The 21,293-nt window shown below is 37.5% G+C and overlaps 1 protein-coding gene and 1 long non-coding RNA gene across 3 annotated transcripts in view; one reads left to right on the forward strand and one right to left on the reverse strand.

Annotated features, from left to right (window-relative positions):
• LOC124302503 (lachesin-like) overlaps positions 1-21,293 on the reverse strand; it is a 105,144-nt gene that overhangs the window by 82,739 nt on the left and 1,112 nt on the right. The gene's annotated exons all lie outside the window — the stretch shown is intronic.
• Positions 1-21,293, forward strand: part of LOC124302504 (uncharacterized) — a 97,006-nt gene that overhangs the window by 74,605 nt on the left and 1,108 nt on the right. The window lies entirely within an intron of this gene.

Consider the following 21,293-nt stretch of genomic DNA (forward strand, 5'->3'; position numbering starts at 1 on the left):
AATATTTCAAACTGTTCAACACGATTGTGAATTGAGGAGAAACCGTGAAACTAATTTTTGTTTTTAAAGAATCTTAAACGTTCCAGGTACCAATCAACTAAAATATTTATTCGTTTCTTTCTTAAACTCAATTCAGACTTAATCTACTTGATTGACAATATTCCTGTTGTTTCTTTCGGTTGAAATTGTCCAAATGCAAATCATTTTTTCCAAATAATTCCGCCGCATCTTTCAAGCTGAAGTTTCGTTAAAAGTTTCATTCGCCACTATTTTCAAACTATAATCCAGGTCGAAAATCTATAACCATAAGCTTTTGTTTGTATGATTACAACTATATACACCATGTGATGTTGGAAAAAGAATCGACCCATTTGAATTGCTTCAGTACCGTTTACTTACACAACAATCGTAAAAATTAAACAAATGATCGGAGTGCGCGTATCGATCAATTCCAGGCTGCATGGAGAAGTTAAATTATCTGTACACTTTATTATTATCGGCAGGGAAAAATTCCACGTCAAAAAAAAAAAGGAAAATCAATAAGGTCTCATTTTCAGACACGCGCTGTTTCGCCCGAAACCCTCGATGAAGACTGCGTATCCGGCATATCGTTGCGGGTTGAACTTTTTTGCGGCTTGACGGTTGAGGGGGTTGATTTCAAGGGTGGTCGAAAATCCGGGAAAAAAAACTCGAGGGAAAGGTTGAACGACGTGCAACGGGTTTCGTCAAGTAGTAGGAGAGACACGCGTAACCTGGACAGCGATCCGCTCTTTCTCTATTTCCCTCTTTCTCACTTTCTCTATCTCTTGCTTTTCCTTTTCCGCCGCACGGATCAATCATCATCAATTCTCCGACATCCGATATACGCAGTGCTCGTCTCTCGCCTTCGGGGGTGAATTTATCTCCGTTGGGTCTCTTTGTTTCCCAATTTTAGTAACTTATTTTTTCCTCATTTCCCTTGTTTTTTTTTATTTTATTTCTTTGCCCCTGCTCTCCTTTCCCCTCTTTTTTCAACCTCTAGTCTTTTCGGCCTCTGGTTGGATGATGAGGAAGGATCAAGCTCCGGTTTTTGCTCCAGACTCACGAAGTATCTCGGAACTCGCGAACTTCTTCCTTTCGCATTCTCTCACGTTTTTACACGTCGAGTAGCTATCCTACTATGTATATATATATATATATGCGTATATATAGGAAATCGTGTGTTCAGCCCAGCCGGTTCACCGAATAGTTTATCGGCCATTCGACCATTCGAATTTTTACAGGTATGAACGCAGAGGCGTAATTCTTGTGTACGTAAAAAAAAAGCACTGCAAGAAATTACACCGACGTTGATTTTCATCCATTTATTATTTGACTAGAAATTGTTACAAAGATTTTTGAATTTTTATTATTTTTAGATTCGTTACAGATAATTTAAGACCGAAGTATAATTATTTCTTTTCCTCGACCATTTTTCGTTTCGCGCAATAAATACCATTTCGTTTTTGGATCTAGAATCGGAGTAGTCGAATTTCGAGCATCCTATTGAGCTTTAATTGTGAGCTTCGCTTGAAGTTTGAAATCGAATTACTAAATCTATCCTGCATGCAGAAAATTACTAAATCACGCGGTGAACCCGATCCTAGCGCGCAAATGGAGATAGAGAGAAAGAGAGAGTGGGAACTGACTGTCGTAAATATTATTTAATATACGATATGCCAGATACACATGAGATTGTGTATAGAAAATGATTCTCAGCTTTCGAAAGTTGTGGGTTATCGACTGGCAGTGGCTGTGGCTTTTGTGCTCGATGCGAAAACGATGAAAGACGTTACCTCACCTCACCTCACCTCACCTCACCTCACCTTACGTTTACGTTGCGGAAGGGAGTGAGCCGAAGTTATGAAATTGCGAGCGCAAAAGTATGGGGGGAAAAAAAATGAAGAGTAAAACGAGGAGAAAACGAAGACTGCAAGGGATGAGCGAAATCGGATTGGAAAGGAATTTTACAGCTTGACAGGCAGTAATCATTTTACACTTATATACCAGACGCGCGGCGTATTATTTATTTCTTTACTTCGATATCGATTTTTACAATCTTAATTAAATACGAGTCCCCTCTCTTTAGTTTCTTGGTTTTTGCAACACGAGCTTGAAATCAGACGGTTGATAGGTCCCATCAAAATTATTGGATTACCAGAGCTGTCGGAAAAGGTTCGGCATCCAGCGCAAAGCTTGACCTGCATTTTAAGCTTTGTTTCAACTCTGTACCGTATCCCATTCTCTGGTGGTAGCTTATCGAAAAAAAGCTCAAATTCACTCTCTCTCTCTCTCTCGTAATTTAGATGATATCGAAACAAACGCCAAGCTCTCTACATTTTGTTTATTTCCTCGTTCGAAATCGAGCTTGAATCAGTCGTTTTCATAGTTTCATTCATTTTTCAACACCCCTAACCTCGAGAATGGAAAATTACAAATACCTACTTCGAAGGTTCGTTCCAAATTTAGATCAAACGTGGAGCTAGAATTTCGACCTCAAAGATTGTAATAGTTTTTTTTTTTTTTTTACAGCATTAACTCACCAACAAATATTACAACTGGAAATATGGGAACGGCGACTAAAACTACTAGCTCAAATTTTGAGCTTTCACGTTTGCAGAATAAAATAAATAAAATAAAAAAACGTAGGGCAAAGAACGTTTGGTTTCGTGGAGTCTTCTCGCGCTTTGATACAAGTATACAATACGATTGATTGATTATTTTTCATCCCACCTCCGCTGACAAAAATAAAATAAAAGACAACCGTACGATGATCGATTTCTGTTCTACAGATCAATTTTCTAAGTAATGTACCAAAAATTTTTCCTGATTCTCACAAAATTCCCAAGTGACCGCTACGCCGGTAGATCGCTGGGTAGTTGGGAATTATCGAATTGAGAAAGGAGAGAATTCGTTATTCTTTATCGGAGATAGAGAAACAGAGTCAGAGAGAGAGAGAGAGAGAGAGAGAAAGAGAGAGAGAGAGTCAAAGGTATGGGAGAAAATAAGGCGGAAGGGAGCGAAGAAAACTGACCAAACAAAACAAAAATCGATACATGCCAATACATTACGTATACACACTATACGGTACCTGTGCTACACATGCACTGTGCGTATTTAGATAAATTCCGAAAGCTCGTCAAATCCGAAGACAAATTCGTCCCCGTATTTAACTGAAAAATTGAATGAAACGCTAACATCGCTTGTATAGAGGGGTGGGGGGGGGGGGGGGGGGGGTGAAGATGTGGGGTGAAAAAAAGAGAAGGGAACGGGGGGAAATGGAGGCACTTAAGCGGAGCTGTAACTAGCTGAAAGGGTATTTCGCTTAATCCAAGGGAAAGTAAATTTAGAAGCTCGCCCCCCCCCTCCCCCACCTGCCCTTCCCACCCTTGCGCCATTTATATTACTACACATTTCGCAGGTAAATCGCCGCACGCTCAAACTGCCACGGCACAGTGGGTATCGCACCCCGAGTGAATCCCTGCACCCAGGGGTGTTTTCGGTGAATTAGGGACCACGGATCACCACCCCAAAGAAAGATATTTAACGGTTTCCGGTTTGCTCCGATATCCACCATCCCCTCATCTTTGCGTTCGGAGAAGTTTCCTTTCCCCTCAAATTTAGATAGGGCATTCCACGTGAATTCGAACTAGGTAAGACCCTCACGCTCTAGGATTTGGTACGTGACTTTTTACATTGTTCTTAAAACTGTAAAAATCATCCGAATGCTGGTTTTCAAATTTCTCTCACTGCCTCTGCTTAGACCCGCGCACCTGAAGCTTCTCAAATGATTGTATTTTGACAATGATTGAGACATATTTGAAGATCCTGAAAGTAATTGAAGTGGGCAGGCGATAGGATAATTTTTATTTATTTGGATTTTGAATATTTTTTTTTTAAATTTCAATCGAAACTTCCAGATTGCTCTTGCAATTAGCGAATAAATCCTTGAACCCTGTAAATTGTAAAGAACAATCAAAATGACTACGAAAAAACTGTTTGAAAAATTATCGTTTTGCCTGCCCACTTTGTTAATTTTTTTCATAATGTTCACAAATCTCGCATTCACTGTCAAACTTTCATCCTTAAAGGAATTCTGTCGGTACGGGACAGGGAGGGAGCAGGGGGGGGGGGGAAGAATCCGAAAAAAACTGCAATGATTTTCAAAGCCAGAACGTCAACGTAAAAAACGCGAATCAAATCCAAGAGCGTGAGTCAAAGTCAGACCCTAGTCGAATTGACGTGGAATGTCCCATATACAGAGCGAGTTCCTAACGACTGCATGGTCCGTCGTCTGCTAAAATTTAATGCGCATGTGCTACAATCCGTGAGTAGTTTTTATCCAGGGCGACCAACCATCGTAAATGTAACCATGTGTGCATAAATGTAAAAATGTAATGGACGTGTGTAATCAGGTTTTCTGTTCGACGATATCTCGAGAACGATTCGGTACTCTTTGAATTACTTGAATAACAAAATTCAAAAGTATAAAATAAAAATAAAAATGATATCTTGAGGATCGATGAATGGATTTGAATGAAAATTGGTACCGTGACGTTTTTTGGCTCGATTATCACGAATCTAAGGTCAGATTTGCAAAATTTACATTTGGCGTATTCAACGTGCTGGAAAAAAAGACTAAAAACATTCCGATTTTTACGATATTTGATAATCAAAGGTTCGCTGAATATGACGAGTAAAAGTCTAAAAATATTCGGATTTCGGTAGAAGCTAGTAGACAGAGGTTTTTCGAGTCGTCGTCACTGAATCCAAGGTCAGACTTCCAAAACTCGTAATGCAAGTGGGTCCGTTATAGTGATTCAGAATGATCAAAATCGTCATATTTTCATGTAACCGTTCGTTACGAATTTGAACTTGGAGTTCGAAATTCGAATTAGATAATATGCTTTTTTTTCTGTCAACTTGGAACCTGCAGCGTGAGAACGGGAAGTTCGAGGGCTTTTTGATGACCGCCCTAAAGCCGCATGTTTTTTTTTTGTTTCTTTTTTTCTTCTTTTGCTTGTACTAAATTTTCCGTGCGACTATTTTTTGCTCATCAGTTATTTGTATCTCTTTTTCATTATCTCTCTGGAATTTGAAATCCTTCGTTTCATTTTATTTTTTTTCCTCACATCGTATGCATGCTCATACCATATTCCATAATATATCGATCCGATCACTCGCCTTCTACCCCTCTTTTCGTTTTCTAATATATATTTTTCTTACTTTTTCATTATACACATACCTGTGTATACATACACGCGTACAGCCTGAAAGGTAATGCGTATCAATATAAAGAGGAGAAAAACGAAAACTGAAAAGAGGGAAACGGAAGGGCTAGGGGGTGTAGGGGGGGGGGGGGGGGAGAGAACTCCACCGTACAGACACGAGGCGTATGGCAGCTCTATACATATATATCGCCTCTCTTTTCCACCGTAAAAGGTATACAACCTCCGCATCTATATTATATACCTGTCCCTCGATCTTCCTTAAATTGATATAGCCGTATTATATGACAGAATGCGGAGGTGAGACTAAAGCCCGAGATTTATCGTGTCGCTTTTCTTTGACGTGAAGACACCCTAGGACTGTTATATCATATACGTACATATATATATATATATATATTTATACGGTACGGAGCCGTGACGCTTAACGCACCGCGAAATAACCCCGCGGACGATTTCCTCTCGTTCGTATTATTTTCTTACTTATTTGTTTCTTTTTTCCTTTTCAGAATTCCAAAATTCTTTCATCCACTTGTTAGTTTGATAATTAATTCTCGTTGAAAATTTTTTCCTCAGCCTCGTTTTTACCTGAAAGTTGTTATTATACATGTTGGACATACTTTTCCAAACCGAACACCTTTCTGACCGACATATTTTTGATTTAAGACAAAAATGAGTCTCCAGGCCAAAAATCACCAGATTCTCAAATTTTTCATCACCTCTGTTTTCAAAAATATGTGGAAAAAAAAAATTCCTCGAATACGTGTCTCTTTTTTTTCGATACAGAACTCTTAACAAACACATTCGGTTAAATCAAAAATGTGTCGGTACAATTTTAATCCAAATCTGTCCGATTTGTAAAAGAAAGTTCCATATACACTACGTAGAATCTGGATGAATATACTTCAATGTGTCGATAAAAATATTCTCAAAGCTATTTTTTATTCTTCGCGTAAATTTCAATTTTGTGCAAATATCACACACTCTGCCGACCTCTTGTAATAATAATATAAAATTTAACGCCCCGTTTTCGCTACGTGCTTCTTTCCTTACGTGCGTGTAAGTACGCATGTATTTGTAGACGCATATATTCATGGGAGAATCTCGGAATTTGGCGAATCCGAGTGAACACGCTGCACGTTTTCGCGGAGAGAATTCATCTCCAGTTTGCACATCAAAGACTAATAAACGCGTTGCGTACCACACGCGCATTACATAACTCTGAACATCGGTACATGCATAGACACGTGAATATCTACATGTATAGGCACGGTGATGAAGAAGAACCGATCTGCGACCTTGCGGAAAAATTACCTTCTATGTTTAGTTATTTATTTGCATCGCGAGTAGCTAATGTCGGAGAAACGAACGTGAGTCAACTTACTTCGTCGGGCGTAAATAACAATTATTGGCATATGTATGTAGGTACAGTTTGTTTTTGCGTAAGAGAAAATTATACCGAAATGTTATTTATTCTAAATCGTGTAGGAATCGAAGAATCTCGGTCTTTACCGAGATTTCAATATTCTTTTCTCGAAACTTCTTCCTCTTTTTCTTCTTTTATACTATGTTCGATTTTTTAAAACATTTCCGGTGACCGTGATTACGATTTACAATTCCTACGAATGTGGGAAATTATACGCGGAATGAAAATTTGCTCACGCATCTGACGGGGTGAAGAAAATCGATGTCAATATTGATAATATCCAATTATCGTATACACGTATACTTATAACACGTATATACGAACGAACCTAATGGTAAGGGTCCGATGAAAAGCGGGGCTAATTAATAGGCTACGTAAATACAGTTAGCAATTAATTAAGAGACGCGCGTTGCAGAATCACAGCAGCGGAAAATACCGTTGAAATCAGCCGGTGAAGAGGGAAATGCGAAGAGTGGGGGGACGGGATTCGTAATTAAACAAATCAGTCACGAATGGAAATAATTAGGGGAAAATTTTAATAATCAACTGCTGGGAGTGGCCTTCGAATTTCCCACAGGTGTGGGTACGTGTGTATTACGCCTGTATAAATATACAAATACACATACATGTACACACATTCGCATGTGCACAGTGTACGTACGAATCTGGCTTTGAACGGAGGGGAAACAATTTTGAGAACCGGGGACCTTAATGATCTGCAGGCCGGTATTCCGATCCAGTCATCCGGTAAACTGGATTCCCCTTCCCCTGATTCCTCTGATTCCTTCTTCCTTCGGTCGAATCGTTATTATTATATTATACGTATAAACGTTTTGCAGATTTATGTATCTTCGAATTACGCTTTAATATTAACGTTTAGGTAGGTATATAAATCAATAATGTTCTGCAAATTTCCTTGATCGTCGAATCTTGATACGAACGATATTGATATTACGGATCAGAGAAAATAGGATACGGAGGAGTCAATTTATTTTTTATTTCTTTGGTCTTATTGCAATCACTTCGTGGCGTTTTTCTAATTCAGGACTTATTTTCGTATCGAAAATAATTGACCGAACCGGAACAGGTTTGTTTGCTTCATAGTTTTTAAAGGACGATATGTAACCGAAAAGATGATGAAAGAAAATAGTGGAAAAAGGAAACAAAAAACAACGAGATTTATATATTTCGTAGCTAAAAATTAAAGCGAATTTTCAAATGTGGAGAGAAAAGAGTCGTGGGAAAAAATACATTCGAAACGCAAAATACCCGAAAATATTGAAATTTTTCCTGCATCTTTGTGTGAAAAGAAAGACATAAGAATGCACCTTGAAAAGAATGTGACGTGTTTCTCTTTTCTCCGGCTCAATCTTTTCTTTCTACCATTCTCTTTTCATCCCTTAAATTTCTTTTGCCATTTTTTCATCCCCCGAGCTTCCACGCGGAGTGGATTTTTCGACGATCTAAGAGATCGTAATTCTTTTGGGGTTTTCGGCGGTTTTCGTATCTCACATAGATATACACAAGGTATTACATATACATGTACAAACGTAGATCCGTACGGTATACATGTATAGGGTATAACAAGATTTGTATATTATATGCTAGTCGGCAGGTCGGGTTTTCATATTCGCTTCGAAATACTTCACCTGAATTTGTATAGTATATGCACTCTACGTGCACAACGTAAAACTATATGCGAGGGTTGAAAAGAGAGAGAGAGAGAGAGAGAGAGAGAGAGAGAAAAAGAGAGAGAAAGCTTCGTCTGCCGAACGCCACCAGCTCTGCATTCAAATAGATCGCATTTTGGCCAGTATCGATAACCATCCCCTTTCCTCTTTTCCCTTTTCACCCCTAATGCCGTTTCGGATAGCACGCTGCAGGTATGAAGAGAGAGGGAAAGAGAGAGCGAGAGAGTAGCGGGGGGGAGGGCAAACGAATCAAGCACCGTACGCGTGCTGTATAGAAATTTCTTCATTACGCAAACACGCCGTCCAACAAGCTGCAAGCTCATTTCTGCCGCTGCAGCTGCAATCGCGTCAAACACGTAATCATTAAATGAAGTACAAACAGTCGGGCAAGGGAATAAAACAAACGTAGAGCGAATGAAATAAAAAAAAATAAAAAATAAAAAATAACGTCAGTCAAAACGCGAAAAACAGTCACTCGAAAATCATTCCCAATTCCGGAGGTGAAAAACATTTATGTTACTTTTCACGGAGTTTATATTCTATGTATAAAAACGAATCGATCAACAATTATTATCGTAAAGGATGTATAATTACAATTTGTGTGGCTGATTTCGTCACACGCGGTCAACTGTTGCGATATAATGTTATCTAATATTCGTAACAAATTGGTTGAAACAGATTTCCGCACAACTGATTTAGCCCACGTTTAACTGTCATCCTTGGCTCGAACAGCAGCTGTGATTTGCGAATTACCTCCGTTCTGTTTGTAATCCGACGAAGTGTACAAACGATTTAATAATGGTTTTTTTTTACGCAGTTTACTATAGCTACCGCTATTTTCATATCGAGTTTTTGAAACTAGATAACAGATATCTGAATGCTGGGATTTTTTTTTTTTCTTTTTATATATAGTTATACAAGTCTTACGGATAGTTTATATCATCATCAATTGTCAATCGCGATCGCATAATTAAACTGATTAAACAGGCTTGAGCGGTAAACTGAAAATTCTCGTGAAATGAAAACAGGTTCTTGAAAAGTTATTCAAATATGCTCACTTCAATTTTGGCTGGAATATTTTCGGTTTTGGCCACAGAATTTATATAATTTATATGATAATTTTCAAAAATGTCGCAGTTTCATAATTTAACCCTGATAGGTCACTTGGGGTGAATTTCACCCCAGGCATTTTTCAAACTCCACATAGAGTCCCGTAGTCGTGGAAATGGCTTCGAAGCGCGATTCTTCATGCGAAATAAAGACCTTTTTTCGACATTTTTGGCACTTTCTTCAACTTTGCCGATGTTTTACTGTATTGGAACAATCAATTTTTGGTAGGAAAACTGAGAGAGCTTTTTCTGCGATCCTTAAACAATAGCTAGATTTTTTTTTTTTTCTTTTCTCTTGACTTATAGAATTCATTTTTGAAGCAAGACATCACCTTTGGGTTAAATTTACAGGGGCTGGGAGGGAGACAAAATCTGAAAAAAATCGGAATGTGCTTTAGAGTTGGAACAACATTATAAAAAACCGCGGACCAAATCCAAAAGGAAGAGGATCAGACCCTACACGGAGAGAAATTTTTAGTTCCGGTTACGGCTCAGTCCTTAACTATTTTCATTTCTTACTACAACCGAAAAATATAGTTCTAGGTAGAAAATGAAAATTAGTTTCGCAACAGTTATCGGAAAGTCTAGTATCCGTTACTGTTCTTTCCCATTACGATCACTGTTGCAATATTTTCTCCTAACCGTTGCGAAAATTTAACGCTCGTGCAACAATAAATTGACGTTAACGCCCCGTTTAACTAAAAAGTAGAGCAAACCTCAGAAACTGATTTTGCGTTGCAATTATCAAAAAAGGATCGACGATAGCGCAAAATGGTTAGGCGTACCTCGTTTTTCGTAATTCCAACAATATTCAAACAGTTTTTTCAACGATACATGTTTTACTGAACTTTTCTACTTACTATACAAATGAATTGATTGTGGAATGCCCCATACGTATATGTATAATACGTACATACATGTTTTGTACGTACGTTTTTTACGTACATATGTACATGGATAAAACGACTGGCGTCAGAAGTGGAAGAACCTGGTGACATTGGCTGTTTCGGAAGAAGCTGATACATGGGTTCGGAGTGCGTCGTAAAAACGCCGAGAGTAGAAGAAGGTGATGAAGAAGGCGAGGAGGAAGACGGAGATCGTATAACACGGACGATCGTTCGGGAGCAATCACCATATTGTGTACCTATATATTACCTATCCAGCTTCCTGCCTTTTATATTATACGTACACGCCACGCGTCGCTGTGTCTTGGACACGAGGGTCAGTCATTGAAACCCCCCCTCTCTCACTTTCTCTCTTTTTTTATTTTTTTGTTCCGCAAGTTATCACACGGCGTCGGAATCGCACGGCAAAGAAAAACAAAAACCCGATTTTCGGGGTTATTTTTTATTATTCTCTTTTTTATTCTCAACAGCTAATCAGCAGCGAATCAAAGTTTTCTTTTCCTTTTGTGCAGGCTCTTTTCTACCCTTCCTCAATATTCTCTTTTAACCTTGGTTTTTAACGTTTTCGTAAGTTATTATTGCACTTTTTTTATATTTGGTAAATTAGTAAGAAAAACGTGTTATCGTAAAGACAATATTTTTTCCAATAAACGAGTTGGAGAAAAGTAATTACTTTGCCGATACAGGTGTGACAATTACAATTTACACAAAATACGACAATTCTTCTTCTGAATGCCTTTATACTATTTTTTCAAAATTTCTCCAGCATACGTGTTACGAAAAAAAAAAAAAAAACAAAAACGTTCAGCTTAGTAAACTGAAAAGAGAAAAATAATCAACAGTGCGATACGCGTACCAAACAATATCGCAGAAAAATGTGTAATACTTTTTAGTGGATTAGAAAATTTGATTATCGTATAAAATTTCTCTTTTCTCTCCATTGATCGTTGAAATCATTTTGAAAGCAAACCCGTGAATAAGTATTTCAGAAAGGACGTAACTTAAAAAACGACGAGAAGAAAAATTTTAACACAACATCGAAATCGAAGTATGATTGAAAGAAAAATAAATAATGAAAAAATCGTAAAAAAGAACAGAATTGAAAATTGACGATTGAGTGACGAAAATCTTGTGCGACACGTTTCCGAGTTTCTCTTAATTTTATTTTTCACCTCTTCTTTGTACAAATTCCGATTGTCATCCACCGTTTGGATCAAGCTTGAATTTGATAGAATCGTCGTCTACTCTCGGAGTGAACGTGGAAAGAAAGAAGAAAGCACAGTGAGAGATGGAGAGAAATATCGTGTTATTCATAGTCAAACACCGACTCGGTGGTTCGAGCTTCTTCAACGGAGGCGCATGAATTGTTTGTGAAATCCCGCGGGGTGAAAAACTTTTCAAGAGCTGGATGGGAGATACATTTATGAATAAACCAACGCGAACCGCTTTTCTATCAACTTTCACGCAGAATTATTAACTCCGGAACATATCGCCGTATATAATATATATACGTATATATACTCACACCTTACGCTTCATTCGCATCCGCCAGTCTCTTATATTCTATAACATTTTCTTTCATACGTGGTGCGAAAAAGTTGTGGTGAAAGCAAAGGAAACAAAAATATAATATCGAAGGTGTGAATGGAGGGCGAGAAAGAAAGAGAACCGCTGAATGGAGAGTAAAAGAAGAGAATCTGTCCTCTGGGAAACACGATTTTAAAAACAAAAATTTTTTACTTTTTCTCTTTTGCGTTTCATTTGTTTGTTATTCTCACGTTCCTTTCGAATTTCATCGCGCAGAAATCTCCGATTCATTAAAAAGTCAATAATAATACTGGGAATGAAATCATAGTCTGGCCTAACGAGGTTTTTTTTTTTTATTTTATTTTTATTTTCTTTCTGTTTTTTATTTTCATGTTTGGCTTAAAAACAGTGACTTATAAACCTGTACAGGAATATTGAAAAGGATACAAGGGAAAAATGAAACTCGTTTCGAACGTTCAGCCGAATGTTTGAAACCAAAATTTCAATTATTGAAAAATTCAGCTTTCATGTGCAAGTAATTCATTTTACCGCTCGAAGTTATTCGATTTATTGTGCAATGAATTTCTAAATAATTAACGATCGTACATCACTCTATTCTGTGGCCAACAAAGACATGTTAATTTGACCGAATTTGCAATTGCTCAAATGTTTCTCAATTTATAAAAAAATACAGATCGTAATTAATGACCAATGTAAATTTCTCGAAGGAAGCTTTTTCCGGGATTAAAATCTTATTGCACCTGAACAAAATGTATATACAACATTGTGCAATGGCAGGTTGAATGATTCGCGGGGGGTGTAAAAAGCGGGAAAATCCTCCTGGGATTTAAGGATTTTTATGCGGCTACAACCGGGGATTTTGCAATCACGGTAATGAGAGACAAGCAGTCTTGCTAAATTTGTCAAAGTTCTTGAAAAAAAATATCTTTCTGTGCACAAAGAAATTATATGTCCCTGCAGTTAAGCAAAGGAATTAGTGATTGACGAAAGAATTTATAAATTAAAGAGGGGAAAAATCGAGGTATCAAAATTAGCGAAATGGGGAAATGAATTTCGCCTCGAAATCCGTGATTAACTTTTAGGGCTACTTGGTTTATTTTTTTTTTCAAGAAATAGCAACCCGGGATTTGAATTTGAAATACGATAATTAATTATTGTACTATATGCATAAATTTATAAAGAAAAACAGAAAAAAAGTTTGCTCGTATTTAATTACAGATTTTAAATTACCTGAACCGAAAAAACGATTCAATTTTCTCGTGTTGATACTCGCAGATGATTTCTTTGAAAATTCATTTTACCGTGTCGAAGAAGAAAAGGAAGGGAGAAAAACGGATTGGAGAGAATAACGTCAATACCGACCGGAAATTAGGGTGCCGGATCGAATCGAAGCGGAAGTTGAGAAGGAAAAGGTAACGGAAATACGAAGAAGAACGGCGGCTGTGTTATGTAAATATAAAGATGCAAGGCTGATACGCAAAATGATTTTAAGCGAAAATTGAGTGACTGGCCCCGTTTTCCGACATTTACGGTAGAACAACTCGCCGTTTCATTACCGATTCATCGCCTTGTCGCGGTTTCCTTGTTAGGTATACCTAGTAATTATTCTCATGCTCGTTGTCTCGCAAGACGCGCTTCGTCTTCGCGGCTTCTCCTCTGCTTTTGCAACAACAATTATTTCACGCTTGGGAAAATCGTCGTCGAGTGAAAATTCTCAACTCTCCTTTGCTCTCTGACAGGCATTGTAACGTAGCAATTGTGATACGAAACGTGTCTGCGAGATACCAAAAATATTGGAAAAAATATTTTTACGATCATAAAAATTACGTTCGTGTTGCGGAAAAAGTTGACGAAATTCAGGTAGAATTGATCGAAGTTTACGGCAATTAGTGAAATTGAAATTCTTCGATTTTAATTCAGAAGTTAATTTTCGTCCAGTATTTATAAAGTAGCAGTGAATTTTACGATTCGTACTAAATAATGGTCGGAAATTAACTTCCGAGGTTTTTTTTCGACGCGGAATTTTCATCTCTGCAACTTTTGTACGAAATTATTTTCAAAATTTCTTATCGTTGACGCGATATTCCCGGAAGAACAAAAATTTCCCTCTTTTTTCATTCGTGTATTTCTGGGTATAAAACGAAGATAAAAATCTATTTTGCAGCCACTTCCAAACTTTTCAGAACAAGGGACTCTCGCTAAACTTGACGAGTGGTCTGACGGTTATTTGTCATAATTTTACCGCAAAAACAAATATTCTTACCAAAAAAATGCCTCCTCACAGATTCAGAAAAATGAAGATACCATTTGTTGCGCTATCAGTTGTTACGATAATTCCAGAAACACCGAGAAAACCGTTATTTATTAACCCTAGCGGCAAGGCGATTGACAACGATTGGTCAATTTCGTGCCATGGCTTAGCCACGGAAGTTTTGCGTAAACGCAAAACGGTAAAATCGAATCTCCGAGCGTGTTTTCCGCCCCTTGGCGAGGCGGCGAATCGATCGGGGTGCGCGGAGTGCGAGAACATCGGGGGTTAATCGCGAGGACTATTATCGGCGGGCGTACGGACAACAATTATTAGCCAGGTGCAGGTACCCGGAGTCATTAGGCTTGGTTCCAAATTCGCAAGATACACATAGATCACCGTGCGCACGGTGAGCAGGGCTGCTGCCACCCCATTTCCCCCGTCTCGGTGCTCCGTCTGCGTCCTCCACCCCTTTACACACGCACACACAGGCAAACAAGGCGCATGCATTAACGGATTGCACCCGTTTATCGGGGTCAGATAACGAGGCTCGGATTCTCCGGAGCTGCAGGCTTCCCTTAACGCTCTGCGCCATGACTGCGGATTCGGACAAGTTTATGGCTGTGGGGGGTCTTCTTAGGCCGCACCTTTGACTTCCGGAAAATCACGCGGGGCTGGGATTCGAACGGAAAACAGGAAGGACGTTGTTGTGCCGTGTGTATAACGGTGCAAGGACGTATGCGCCGAAAAGCCGAATTTCGTGGTAAAAGAGCGTATAATTTTTTTTTTTTTTTTTTTGTTCGCGGTAAAATTAACCGATAAAGTGAATAAAGATAAGATATCTTGAAGTTAGTGACCGTTGGAGGATTAGTGATGGGTAATTTTCGTCTTTCGCGCCAACCGGCCAGGCGTCAACACCGTGCTTGAAATATGTCGCTAAATTTAGCCTGAAGATGATCGGCTGCAGCCCGATCGAAACGTTGCCATGAAATATTGCTTAGGAAAAAAATGTCTCTTCAATTGACCAAGACTCGACGAAAATTACCCATCGTTAATAAAGATAAGCGGCCTTATGTTTGGATACACCCTTTCAACACCAAAATGTGTTTTTTACTTATAACATTTATAAATGATATTAGTTCACATCCGCCATTTTCGTCCTTTTTCCGTAAATGACTGTAAAACCTTGGAAACGATTTCGAGAATTTTTAAAATTTTATATCTTCTGAAAAAATAATATCGGCCGTAACGGTACGTAAGGTCGAATCGGCTATTTTAATTTTTTTGCCTCCAAGAACACTTTAACCCGTTGATTTATGGTGGTATGTATTCTTATCAACTATTTTATTTCCTTTTTTTTTTATACATATTTAGAAAAATTATCGTCATGTTTATTTGCGGTTTTTTACTATTTGTGATAGTATAATAATAAGTCTTCGGTACTCGAGAGTAATAACAATGTAAATTATTATCGTTAGAAACGAATTAATTGAAAAAAATCGTACGCATACGTATGTTTTACATAAATGATAAGTTTCTGAAATCGGATTACAAAAATTTAAGGTGGCGGATCCAATATGACGGACGCAAATTTGAACTCAGTGAAGTAATGTTATTCGGTATAATAGAGCTGTTTAACATCGACCGCAAAATCGATGCCGGAAGGGATAAAAATGTATAAATAAAAGAATGAAAATAAAAATCAATGCGTGGGAGTTTTTCGTTCGATGATCGTAGGTGAAAATGAATAATCGGCGCTGCAGCGAAGCTGAGCTTCGGCCGCTAGAAAATAAAGCCTGAAACATGGTTTTGGTCTGGCTTCGAGAGCGTCTGCAGGTCGTATATTCGAGTCTCGACCCTCGCCTTTGGCCTCGTGTCAAGCAACGCGAGTATTGTTCGAGCTGTAAAGTTTAAACCACGGAGCGGCAGAATTCAGTAGAAGGAGAGAGCGAGCGAGAGAGAGAGAGAGAGAGCGTGAGCTTTGTCGAGAAAATGGGCTTGACAAAACTACAAGCTCGACCTCACAAATATTTAATTTAACTTTGGAATAGCATTCATTGTTAGCCGAGCCTATATTCCCGCGTCCCTCGACGAGCCAATTTTTCGACTTGATCCCTGCTCCTTCAGGCACCACGCGTGCGGAGGTGTAAGCAATACAATAATAATAAAAGAAAACAAACTTTTCTTCACCCCTCGCGCATTATCAAATAATGGGTATAGCGAGTTAAAAGAGTTCGGCGAAAAAATATTCGAAAAAAATAAGTTGATAAATTTTCTTTCTTTCTTTTTTTTTCCTTTTTTTTACTCAGAATATTACGTAGGTTCAAAATATGAAAAACTTAATTTTATTACAGACAGAGAAAGGATTTGTGGAATTTAAAAAATATGGCGGCAACATTTTTTTTTTTGCAAATTACTATACCTGCATCTTTTAAGAACTACATTTTGGCTCAAGGCCCGATGACGAATTTCCAAATATTGCAAATGTCATTAGCACTTGAATGAAAAAATGCAACGGGTTCAATAGAGTCGAGTTCAAGGCTGGAGAGATCAGCCTGTGACGAAGCTGCGAATGTGGTAGAAGGCCTCCCTTATGTCCCAGAAACCGCCGATCAAGGGCAAGAAAAATTTCGAATTCATCTAATATAGAATCAGTGTCAAAACCGAGGTCGTAAGTTTGAACGCGTTTATCTCCAAACCACGTTTTTCAAGCTAGGCGAACTCATAGCTCGAACCAATCATTACCAATTGACTTTAAAATTAAACTATACATTTTATTACAAATTATAAACAATTTTCGGACGACTTTTGTTTTCCGTAAATTTTGAAATGAACTCTTTCTTCAGCAGTGCACTATTTTTACAAATATCAATACTTCAAAAGGATCCTATGCAATTCTATATCTGTTGTCATGCATAATCGAGGAAAATTTGTTTTTGAAACAAAAACATCAGAAAAAAAATATCGTACTGGCGACATTTTGTTATCAAACACTACGAAAAGAAAAATGTTTTCCACAGTTCAATGGTGGTTTAATGAAAGTCCGTTCATAGAATTTCGTTCATGCCATCATTTTGGTGAAAAAATCCCAAAACTAGTAGCCTAGCGCCTTGAATCAGTGAAACATTTCAATGGCGTATTCGGTAGATTAGACAATTTTCTTGTACCCGTTTCTGATGAAATGGAGATTCTAAACATGACCGCAAAAAAAAAAAAAAAACTACAAGAAAACAATGTTTCAGAATACTTCAAACTATAAATTAATCGAAAATCAGTAAAAACAAAGCCATGTGACGGTTTTCTGTTTTATTATTAATGGACATTTATTTTCGTCTCACTTTCTCTCTATTTCCGTGTTCTCTGATTACTTTCCATCATGTGCAGGGAAAAATTATACGTTACACGACTCGTACAATGTGTTAAGAATTTGAAAACGAGGCTGTACGGTATAGAAGGAAATGAAAAAGTGAATAAACAGTGATCAAGAAAAGAAAAAAAGCTTCGCACGCGTCTGCGAATTACAAGAGACACGATGTATAAAACGCGATGGAGACCGCGTGTGCAGCCGCGTCTTTTCTCGCGTGGAAAACTGGATAATAAAAGTCTGTGCACAGGCGGCGAGGGGTGCAATTAGCGTTATTAATCACCCCCCGTTCCCCGAAAGCTCCGCTCTATTTTGCGGCCCCCTCTTCGCCCCTTTTTTTCAGCTCTTCCTCGTCACGCTTCTCCTTCTGATTCTTCTTCTACTTTTTCTTTTCGCCCTAATTCTTCCCCATTTTACCCAGACGGTTTACGGCGTTAATTCAAGTGTTCCTGGGGGCTCGGAGGTGGAAAAAAGACGGAGTAAAAACGGAAGGGAAGAAGAACTCGGGACGGAACAAAAAACCGTTCGATCGAACGCCGCTGTGTTTCAGTTCCTACAATAAAATTCAACAATCATCTAGGAAATCAAATTTTATCCTAAATAACAGCTTCGTTTTTTTTTTTTTTTTTTGGTCTTTGGATTTATATCAAAATATTCGTTTATAGTGAGAATAAATTAAACACGATTTAACACGCGGCAAGATTTTTAATTCCAAAAGACGAAATTTCTGAACTCAAATTCATCTCGAATTATACATTTCGACTTGAACTTCGCCGCCACGTATTTTCTCAAGTTCGATAATAATAATATGACAATAAAGTCACGCGCTTAATTAATTCGTTCTAGATCGAATATGTGTAACCAGATGTCACTACGATATTCAAAAAGAAGGAAATAAAAAAAACCTAACCACGAAGTGAAACGAGAAGAGATGAGATGGGAAATGAGAAAATCCGACCTGTAAGATTTGTATTCTAGTTGTGTATTTTACATGCACACATCTATACATAAATGTATATTTATATGTACAAGTGCATATATATATACATATATATATGTATATAAACATATGTATATGTATTTATACACACACACGCGCGCGCGCGTGTATATACAGAGAACATTATTGTGTTCGACTAAAATTTTCATTTCTCTAAGTGCGCAGCTTCGTTCCTTGAGACGTTCGTAAATATCTTGTATACATAAAATATGTGTGTGTGTGTATTTAAGTGCACGTGAAACTCGCATAAATTTTGATATTCGAGACGTTCTTTTGTTTTGCGAGGACAAACGAGTTCGTAATTTAATTAGCGCGATATTTTTTCTGCCTTCCATTAATTTTTCTGCTTCGTCTTATCCTTCTTTTCCGTGTTCTTCGTTGTCGTCTTATACAGGATATTCGCACCGGATATTTATTGAGATTAAGGTGACGGCGTAACGTTGATTAACGAGATTCCGGAAAAATGTAGTAGTACAGGAGTCAACGTCGCAAAGAGCGGAACGAGAATACAAAACTAAAATCAAAAGCCTATTTGCGTTTCGAGTGTTAAACCTCGAGTCCGACTGACGATAAGCCGATTATCCTTAAAACGTTTCAATTGCGGTTCGCTACTACTTATCAACCTTAACTCAACTTTCGTTTTTGGCCCGCATAACTCAAACGAAAAGTCGCCCATGCTCGGTCCCTTATTCGATATGCAGAAGAGCATTTCGTTATTTTCATTATTTATACACACGATTTTAAACAGAGGGAAGTAAAAAAATAATTAATTTCAACAAATTGTAAAGAATCGATTATATCGACAAGATTGATCTTTTACAATTCTTATTTTTTTTTTTTTTTCGCTAGTAATATCGTTCAATTGTTACATTAGATTGCCCGAATTTTATTGTAATTTCAAAATGAATAATTTTTTTATTTTATTTTTTTTTTTCTACAAAATTAACTGCAGGAATGTAAATTTTATGTTGTATAAAAAAATATAATTAATTGGGGAGAAAAATTTAGAACACTTTTTTTTTATCTCTCTCTAATTCTGTGAATTTTTAGTCACACATAAAGTGAAAATTGGATATCAATCAACGAGAATTGTTTTTTCCGTATTTTGTATTCACGAGATGGAAAAACATAAATATCAAATTTCTCTGTTTAACAGGCAACGATAACGAAATTCGGAGGAATAACACGTGACACGAGTTTCACACGAATTAGCGTTTAATTGGTATACGCGGGTTTTGTGCGAGTACCTGCAAATTTTTGTTCTATTTATTTGATCAAATCGGCGCTGATCGACTTGAAGAGTTGTTATTATTTCCACAGTTTGGAAAATTTCTGAAACTCCGCGTAAAATACCGGGTGGGTAATTATTGCAGACAAAAGGCAAATCGAATTCTAGATTTTCGCGAAAAATGTGCAAAATAACGATTAAACAATAAACGACATTGTTTAATCATTTCTTCGTTTCGTTTTTCTTCCAACTTTTGGTCGATTATTTATCTACGAATTTTTTAAACTTTCCCTCATTCACCGAACGCAATTTATGCCCAACTATTCGAGTCCACTGCTTTCCTCGATAATTTATTTTCCCATCGCGTTGAGTATAAACTAAGAGAGAGAACGAGAGAGAGAGAGAGAGAGAGAGAGAAATGATGAGAAGAAAAAATAAAGAGGCTAGATTTGATTAGATGGTTATTTATTATGACGTGGCCTAGAAATAGGCCAAGGGACAAACTGGCGGTATTATAATAGCAGATATGTAGAAACCAAGAAAAAGAACGAGCATTAAAATAGTGCGATACAATAAATAATTTGTAATGAGTATGCATAAAAATACTTTCTTAGAGAACTACACAAAACTAATTCAGGAGTATGTTGTAAACGAATGGTAAAATAATGGTAAAAATATATGAGTGGAATTCACTCTTATATGTCTGGGAAGGTGATGAAAAAGTTATAGTGAGTAAAAGTGGTGGATTGTTGAAAAAAGCAAGAGACGGAGAAAGAGTGAGAGAGAATCAGCTTGGTGAACAACGTTTGAGGTAAAAACCACTTGTAAATCAACCCGCGTTTACTACTGTACATACATTTTTACATATGTATGTATACTGTACATGGAATATGTACTAAAATATATATATATATATACGTATGTATGTATATTCCAGGTTTTGCGGACTCGCGATTAATTGCGCAAGGGCAGAGACCGCAGGTTGGTTTAAAACTGGAAAAATCCAGTATAGAAATAAGCGTAGCCTGATGAAAGGAGCAAAACTGTCCTCATTCATCACAGGTGAAGAAATAATGATTGTTAGTCTTATAACAATTGCAGTAATAACGATGCATGAAAAAGCAAATTGCATACAATTAGTAAATTCACAAGTGGCATGTTGAGCATACTCGTTTAACTTTTCACATTATTGTACAATTGTTTGAATGTTGTCGGAAATTTTCTCTATTTAATCGTAAATTAAATATCGTATTTGCAGAATTTCAACTCCACGCATGATTTAATAATTGAAAATACCGTTCTTTCTGTTCTATGTACACCAAAGTGCAAATGCTCTTCTCTCTCTCTCTCTCTCTCTCCCCCTCTCTTTCTCTCTCTCTCTCTCTCTGACTGTGTGAAAGCAAATATATGCAACGTAGATAAGAAAGTGTGTCTTCTTCGTCAATTTCTTTCTGTCACCAATTTCGACACACTTCATTGTGACTTCAAACTTACAAATATATTGACAGTATCGGCTTTGATTGGATAA

This window comes from Neodiprion virginianus, chromosome 4 (genome assembly GCF_021901495.1).
Source record: "Neodiprion virginianus isolate iyNeoVirg1 chromosome 4, iyNeoVirg1.1, whole genome shotgun sequence".
In the NCBI taxonomy this organism is placed as follows: Eukaryota; Metazoa; Arthropoda; class Insecta; order Hymenoptera; family Diprionidae; genus Neodiprion; species Neodiprion virginianus.